Here is a 9,162-nt window from a genome sequence, read left to right as displayed (position 1 = left end):
CAATTAAAGGAGTTGAACTGACTAACAAATCTCAGTCAACTAAACTAAGATGAAAGTTTAGACAACATGTGATTTTTTATTAAGATAACAATTGGTTGTGTTATAAGAACAAACTCTATTTCTTGACTTAACTTAAAATTTTAAGGCAGCCCTTTACCTCATATTTTTAAGTTGAAACAACAAGTTATATTTTACAGTGCATGGTACACTAAACTATTCAGAAATTGGAGCTTGAGACAGTGCATCTGCAACCACATTATCACGGCCTTTAATGTGTCGGACATCCAAAACATAGGACTGCAAAAACAGTGACCACCTAATCAGTCTCTGTCACGGTGAGTGAGATGAGCCGTGTGGAGATGATAAAGGAGGATCCAATAGCAGGCAGTCATGAAGGTGTTGTTACGGGTTCGAAATTGAGGATGAGAGTAAAACAATGATAGTCCAGAGGAGGTCGTTCAAACAATTGATTTTAATGCACGCAACGTGGAGAGGTGCAAACTGCAAAACAGTTGTACATCTCTGCCCAAAATACACTCTAGATTGCTTTTATAACATCAGGGTATTGTAACGCCCCTTCTTGCGTTTACAAGCACATAATTTGCATGTACAGAACATTCATGTATTTTAAGAATTAAATGCAACATAGAGGTTCCTCCTTGTGGCATACTCTTCCGAATATGGTGATGACCTAAGGCCTTTGAGGTCACCATGGACTGGACATCCTTCCGTCACCTGTAACTAAGCAAACTCAAATACCACAAGAAGCTGAATACATTCAGGCCTTTGCTCAGCTACTATTTTACTGTAACAATATACTCAGCCTATGAGTTATGATATATATATATTAACTCAATCATTTTAAAGTAGTTATAACTGCACCTGTAATAAACATGTTAATATTTGATTATGATAACCCCTGTAATATAACTTATAACATAATGCCAGCAGCTTCAATAAACGCTTTGATGAATGATAATTCATGTAATGTTAAGGATGATGGTTATATACAGTTCAGCAGTAAACTAACTTATTTAAATCTTACAGTGTGAAGGTGATTTATTGAATACTAAGCACAGGGAGATAATGGCAAACGAAGATAAACTAAACTATACTGGAACAACTAAACTACCGAGCATGAACAAGAACACGAACATGAATGAAGGCGAGCAGAGGCAGACGACGGTTGACAGCAGGAAGAACACACAAGTGACACATGGTGGTTACACAGATGGACCAGCGACTACTACAACAGAAATATACTCAGAGAAACACAGGGAGATTACACACAGGTTAGGGACACAGCTGGGAGTAATTAACAAGACGAGACAAGGGAGGTAAAACTGAATACACATGAGACGCAGATCTTCACAATAAAACAGGAAACACGAATTCACTACACAAAGATACAGACTCAGTCAATGGGTTGTGGTCTGTTTAAACTACTATGGGCTTTACCCCAGAGTCTACATAGACAGCAAAGTGCTGCAAAGCCCAAAACAAAGACAGGACTTCTTTCTCAATCACAGAGTAGATTACCGGGTACCAATTGAACTTCTTAGAAAAGAAACTGATTGGTCTATCAACTAATGATGTGCTGGTCGCAAACGAAACGGCTCTTAGAGCACGTGAGTCTTGTGCTTGCGCTGAGCAGAGGGGGAACTATTTTCAGTTGCGGATGCTAAAGTATTCAGAAAGTTTATTCATGCAGTGAATCCTATGTATGCAATTCCAAGCAGGAAAACAGTCTCCCAAAAAAATCATCACAGGCCCATTTGACAGAGAATATGCATCTTCTATTTGTTTTGCATATTTTAATTTATGTTTTATTATGTTGTGGTTTTCAGTATTTTGTGTTGTTTCACTCTAAATTTGCTTAAAAGAAAAAGGCTATTTAAATAGTTAAAAGTTGAAATGTAAGTAGTTGGTTTTTGTATTTTATAATTTATTTATTACGTTTTATGTGGAGTGAATAAATAAAAGTATATTCACAGTGGCCCCTAGAGACAAAGCATGCACAAACTCCAAAACACGTACAAACTCCAAAACACGTAAAAACTCCAAAACACAACAGAAGTCCTCCAGGATGCTAGGGGCAGTGTTGAGCTTTTGTTACCTAGTGGCTACACAAGCCAGGAAGTACCAACGACCGGATTTAGTGTGTGTTGTTAACAGGTAAATGAACATTTTTTTTAAATTATTTGAGTGTTTGTGTATAAATACAAAAACAATACGCATATGATTTCAATTGTGTAATTTAAGTGATCTAGGTAGCTCTGTTTTGGAAGTTCAGTTAACACTAGCAATGTGTTTTGGAGTTTGTACATGCTTTGAAGTTTGTACGTGCTTTTTGGAGTTTGTACGTGTTTTGTCTCTAGGGGCCACCGTATATATTTTTATATAAACATATATAAATAAAAACCAGGGTTTTTTAACATTAGTAATTCCTTTTGTGCATAATTTTACATGGTTGTTGATAATAAATTAATTAAAGTAACAAAACAACCTAAAGAGCCCGTTGGGAGCCGGTTGGGAGGTGAAAGAGCCGGCTCTTTTTAGTGACCCGAGCTGAAAGAGCTGGTTCTCTAAAGAGAGACAGAATTCACATCACTACTATCAACCCCCTGTTCACCTGCTTGCAACAGGACAGCTCCAGCCCCTTCATAGCTTGCATCCACCTGCAAAACAAAAGGGTGGTCAAATTTTGGTGCAACAGGGACTTAATACCATCGAAGGCTTCTTGGCAATCCGTTGATCACATAAACGGGACTTTGGTCTTTAACAAGTTGGTGAGTGGTACAACCACAGTCGAAACGTGTTAACAAAAAGCACGATAATACCCATCATTTCCAGAAACTGCATCAATTCCTTCTTTGTAGAAGGTTGTGGAAAATGCTGCACTGCCATCAATTAAGCCTGCACTGGAGCGACACACCCTTGTCCAACCACCCGACCCAGGTAAGTTACAGTAGCAATAAAATTGAATTGAATTGAACCCTCTTCACAACGAACACAACTGAACGTTTGCTCTTACAAAATTTTATATGCATGGTGACAAACCTGATAAATTACGGGCAAGCCTTCTAAAAGGTTTGAGGGCAAAGCAAACTATTCTTAAAATTCGACAACAAGATGGCAACATAGTCACAGATCATGTAAAATTCAATGAAGTTGTCATGGCTGTGTGAAGGCAGGCAGGAAAGGTGGACCCTAGAACAGAAAACTAGCTAAACTGAGGAAGCAAATAAACTAGCAGGCAGGCAAGCAGGTAAATGGAACACACAGTAAAGTATGAGGGACGACGAGACAGGGGAAGATGCAGACACTGTATACAAGGGGTGAACAGGACTAAGAGGACACAGCTGGGAGACACAGTTGACACTGATTACAGATAGGGAGAGACAGGGAGAGGACAAAACTGAACACACTGACATAGGACACAGAACGTCAAAGTAAAACAGGAAATGCACAGACAGGACTCAGAGACACGGTACTGACAGAGAGCAGAGGGAACACATGGGCAGACACAAAACAGAGGGAGCGCAGAACCAAAAAGTGTAAACCCAAACAGTTAATCAGAATAAACAACAACAAAGTGACACACACGAGACCACCGGCTTTGCGCCATTCTACCTGATGTTTGGGAGGGTCCCAAGGTTGCCAGTTGACCTAATGTTTCGGGATGTCCTTCATGATGACTCCATTTGTGACTATGATACCTATGTCAAGTCACTGATGAATGACCTGCGCTCTGCCATGCTCCGAGCCCAGGAACACAGCACGATGGAGCAGAGACACCAGTCTGACCAGTACAACAGAAAGGTGAAGGGTCTGCCTCTTTCACTGGGAGACCAGGTGTTGTTGGCGAACAAGGGAGTCAGAGGAAGAAGGAAGCTTTCTGACAAATGAGAACCTGTTGTGTACACGGTAGTTGACTTGGATCCTGCCCTTCACATCTGTCGTATCAGAGACAAAGAAGGACACGAGCGTGTGGTGCATCGCAACCTGCTCCTTCAAGTTAACTTTTTGCCCTTGGACACAACATTGAATGACGATGCTGCACATCCTGCTGTGAGCGTTGTCAGTGGCCCCCCTGAGTCTGACCTGGATGGGTCTGTGACATCTTTTGGGGACACAGGAGCTGTACCTCCTGCCACCCGTACTGTGGATTCTGTCTCCAGCATTGGCGAGTGTGATGACCGCACACTATCATGGATCCATCAGCAATCTGCCGCTGACCCTGTTGAAGATGGCGTTCATGAGACCCCTCCCGTAATGGATGTTCCTGATCTTGGTGGGCTGGCTGGTGATGGAGCCTCCCCAGACTCCCCTGCTGCTTTCCAATCCCACAGTTTTCATTCTATTGAACCCGAAAATGTGGACGTGGATCAGGGTTTTACTACACGTTTTGGTAGAATCATTAAACCAGTTCGTCCCTTGATTGAATCAATGGCTCAACTCAAAACACTCCTTGGTGTTGAACCTGTTCAAGCAGCGGTTATCGATGTGTGAATTTGTTTATTGCTGTATGTTGTCCATTGCTATTGTTTTTGGAAAAGTATAATACAAGCAAAGAGTTGACTGTATTTTTTTTTCAGTTTGTACAGTCTGATGGTGATGCCCATAGATATTATGGCATGTTTTGTGTGGTGTAAATGGCACCTTATATTGTCTATAGTGTGTCCTGGGATCTTGCTAGGCGCCGAGCGGGTCTCACGTCTCTTATCCTCCTTGGAGGAAGCTATGTTGCTGATCTAATTCATTGTATATGTGATGTGAATTTGTTTGAGGCCACTGTATCTGTTATTGTGGGTTTATATATTTTATTTTTTTATTTTTTGTGTGTACTCTTTAGGATTTTGTGTAATTCTTGGGGGGTGAATGTAACAGGGTCATAAATCACATTGTTATAATTACACAAAATGTGTTCTAAACCCCCAAACCGTTCCTTTTATACCTGACCTTTAGGACCTCCAAGCCTCTAGTTATGTCAGTTAGAGCCCCTCCTCATTCTTTTCTTCTTCTTTGGTGCAACCTTATAACAATCTACCTGACAATTGCCTGTGAACAGAAGAAAATTCTAATGACCTGATGCTTGATAGTATTTGTTTTAAAAATCATGTGCATGGATGTAACTACTGCTACCACAAACAAACCCGGGATAGTATGAAAAGCAAAGTTACACCTGCAATCTCTCAATTAAAGCATTATGGTAGATTGTAAAATAACAAGGAATAAATTATCAATATGGTTAAGGGACAAGGGTTAAATGACTTCTTGCCTTACCACAGTCAGAATTTTTCAAACACTTCTCTTCATTACTGTCTACACAGCTTAGTGCAACCCTCACGGACTGCATCAAACAAGGATCTCTTCTTCAGTCATTCTTTGAAGCCTCTATTACACTTATTACAAAGGAAGGAAAGGATCAGTTGGAATGTGTCTCTTATAGACCCATTTCTCTATTTAACTCAGATGCTAAAATATTAGCCAAGATACTTGTCCGTGGACTAGATATAGTTCTCCCAAAAATTATTTCAAAAGACCAGACAGGCTTCATTAAAGCTCATCATTCATATTTTAACATAAGGGTATAGGGTATATATTGAACCTCAAATGGGCGGTCTTCCCGTTAAGGAGCAAAGCTAGTATGTTAGACTTCACCAGCTTGCCCTTTATAGTTGAAAGGAAAAAAAATTACATATTTGGGAAATACAGTGACAAAAAGACATAACAACCTTTTCAAAGAGAATGTGAGTACATTGCCAAATCAAGTGAAGCGGACTGGACACATCTCTCTATTTGTCTCTAGTAGGATGTATCAACTCAATTAAAATGACAATTCTACCCAAATTTTTATACCTTTTCCAGGCCTTACCAGTTTCATTCCTAACACTTTTTTCAATGAGCTGGATTCTGTCATCTCATCTTACTTATGGCAAGGTAAACACCCAAGGCTTAATAAGATGCATCTTCAAAAATCTAAAATTGAGGGTGGGTTTGCACTTCTTAACTTCCCTATATTATTGGGCTGCTAACACACGGTGTTCGGTGTTACCGAGTAGTTGTCCTGATTGGGTGACTATGGAACTACATAGTGACAACAGTATATCCTTACCACCTGCACTTTGTTCTCCACTCTCATCCTCTTCATTTTACTCCATCCCCAACCCTGTAGTGAAACTGTCAGGTTTATATTGTGGATTGCCATTTATGCTTAGAAATATATAACCATATATTCTTAGAGGTGTATAATCAATTGCATATTGATAGGATGTGTGACCCTTAGCAGTTTGCTAAGACTGTGTGCATCCCAGAGCACTCTGGCATACACACACATCCTTGGGTCATGAGAGAGGTCTTACCTTCTCTTACTGTTTTATAGTATGGTAAACACAACTATATCTGTTTCAGTATAAGTGCCTTTTGTTTAGATAAACTGCTGGACTTCCAGGCCAGGAGATTTAGGGGAGTCGTTCACAGGGTCACATCTTGACCACACACACACACACACACACACCGACATACGGCACACACACAAGGTACTCTTTGTTTACATGTATACCTATGTAAGATGTCATATGTTAATGAATCCATGCATATGCATGTAACCACAATAAAAGGAGCGCTACAGGGAACCTGGCTGAGAGTCTGACGGAGGTCAAGTGGGCGGAACGACACTTGGCTCCAGTCGGGTCTCCCCCGTGCACGAGTAACACAAAGAACTTTGGTGACTTGTGTCTTGCTTTTGCTGTTGTAGTAGAATTGTCTCGTTCCTGCGAGGGGTCTGTGCTAGACAGACCCATCAGAAACACTCATTAAAAATATGGGGCACGATTAGGAAATGCTTTAATCTCAGTGAGTTCTCCTTTCTCAGCCCCATTGCATCTAACCATCTCTTTAAACCTTCTATCCAGGACGGTGGGTTTGTGGAATGGCACAGAAGTGGAATAACGTGCTAATAATAGCCAACAAACTAGCATCATTTGAACAACTTGCTAATAAATACAGTCTACCACCATCACATTTTTTCAGATACTTGCAAGTCAGGTACTTTCTTTGTTTCCAGACTTCATGCTCAAGCCCTCCACCAGATCCTAGAGTTGGATGTCTCGAGACCGGTCTTGGTCTCGAGACCGGTCTCGAGACCACTTTTACGTGGTCTTGGTCTCGTCTTGGTCTCGACGGACTTTTGTCTTGGTCTCGGTCTTGGTCTCGATGGACTTTTGTCTTGGTCTTGTCTTGGTCTCGACGGACTTTTGTCTTGTCTCGGTCTTGGTCTCGCTGTTTCGGTCTTCCGTTCTCAAATCGACATAGTGTCCGGGAGATTTGGAGTCAACCATTAGCGGAGCGGGGGGGTGGCTTACTGGGCTTAAGCCCGGGTCATTTTTTTCAGAAGCATGGGGCACCGTCGTAAATTCCCCCTAATTTTGGTATGATCCGAGCTCAGGCACTGGGCGACTGAGCACAGCACGCATGTGAGCGAGGGGGGAGAAGCTGCTGCCTGCGAGTTTGCTGCAGACAGAGGACAGCTTAAGTTTGACCAGGTACCAAAGCAAATCATTCGTACTGAACTAATAATGTAAATATGACGGTGTATCACAAAAGAGTGATATCAAACTGATCAGTTGGTTGCGTTACTTGCTCTTCGAGTGAATCAACAAATGGATAAATAAAAAGCCGAACAACAATGCTGATTTTTTAGAGAGTCTTAGCTTACATTTCATATTTTCAGTTGTTACCCTCCACGGCTAAACAAACTCTCTAAATTGGTTTCAATTGTGTACTGATGAACACAACAATGGACATAAGGAGCTTCTTTCAAAGAAAAAACTCAGGTAGATGTTATTTTATATATTATGCTTTGTATGTTGTTCAGTATATCTATGCAAAACAAGAGGAATTTCAATACACAGCAGTATATTCACAGATGAAACAAGATATTTACATACACTTTAGGTAGAAAACATAAAAACTATTTTTTACTGTTAAACATTAATTTAGAGTAAACTTTTGTTTTAGATAAATAAACTAATCTTTTGAATTAGTTTAATGACAGAATAAAGAGAGACAGAGCTGTCTATTCTCATCCCTTTCATCAAATTTAGGAGAACATATACACTAAGTTTATTGTTAATTAATAAGAAAAACTCCAGACGATTCCATTCTGAGCTGAAGAAGCTTCTGATTGGTTAGTAGAGTCCATGTGAGTAAATTGGTGGCACAGCTGTGGAAGCATATAAGGCAAAACACAGAGCCTGTTTCTGTGACATGTGAAAATCAAGAGATGTCAACCAAAACACCAGGAACAGAATTGTGGAGCTACATAAGTGTGGCTCAATTTTGAATACAATTTGGTGCCATTTGCAATTAAGAAATACATATAGTTTTTCTCTTTACTCTTAAAGTTAACAAATATGTTTTTTATATTTATCAATCTAAAAAAAATAAACATTTAGTCTCATTTGATGTTACAATTAAAAAAGTGTTTGTGTTTTTATCTGAAGAGTGTGTAAATATCTGGTTTCAACTGTATATTTGATGATGTTGGTGTTTGGCTTGATTGTCAGCACAAAGAGGGAGAGAGAGGAGCAGAGAGGGAGATGGAGAATGAGGACAGAACAGAGATGGAACAAGAGCAGGTGAGACACACATGTTAGTCAAATGGTTGTTTGCCAAAACTCATCAGAACATGTATCTAGTACCTGTTTCTTTTTAGATACCATTTGTTACTTTTCAAATTCTATATTTATTAAGTTATGCAGGCTTGTTTGCACAACAAGGCTAAATAATTATATAAACTTTTCAGAATCTAAATAGCGTACTTTGGTAGAATTAAAAAAATAAGTGTAGTGCAGGTCTATGATGATTTTCAGTGCTACTATCATCTAGTTCTGATTCTGGTTCCGTCTTGGTTAAGTCCTAAGTAGTCCTGATTTTGAACTGTTGTAGTCCTGTTTTAATTCCAGATCAGTTCTGGGTCTGGTTGAATTGGGGTTTAGTCCCTGTGTCTTGATACAGGCCCAACTTTGTTCTGCCTTGCTGCTTAATTAAAAAACTAGTTTAAGGTGTCCTGCATATGTGATATTTATTTTTTTTCCTATATGAAGTCATTCTTTTTTGAACAAAACTCAAAACAGAGCCTAATAATCTTTCAGTCAT

Source organism: Pelmatolapia mariae, linkage group LG3_W, assembly GCF_036321145.2.
Source record: "Pelmatolapia mariae isolate MD_Pm_ZW linkage group LG3_W, Pm_UMD_F_2, whole genome shotgun sequence".
NCBI classification, from domain to species: domain Eukaryota; kingdom Metazoa; phylum Chordata; class Actinopteri; order Cichliformes; family Cichlidae; genus Pelmatolapia; species Pelmatolapia mariae.
Note: the sequence above shows the minus strand (reverse complement) of the source record.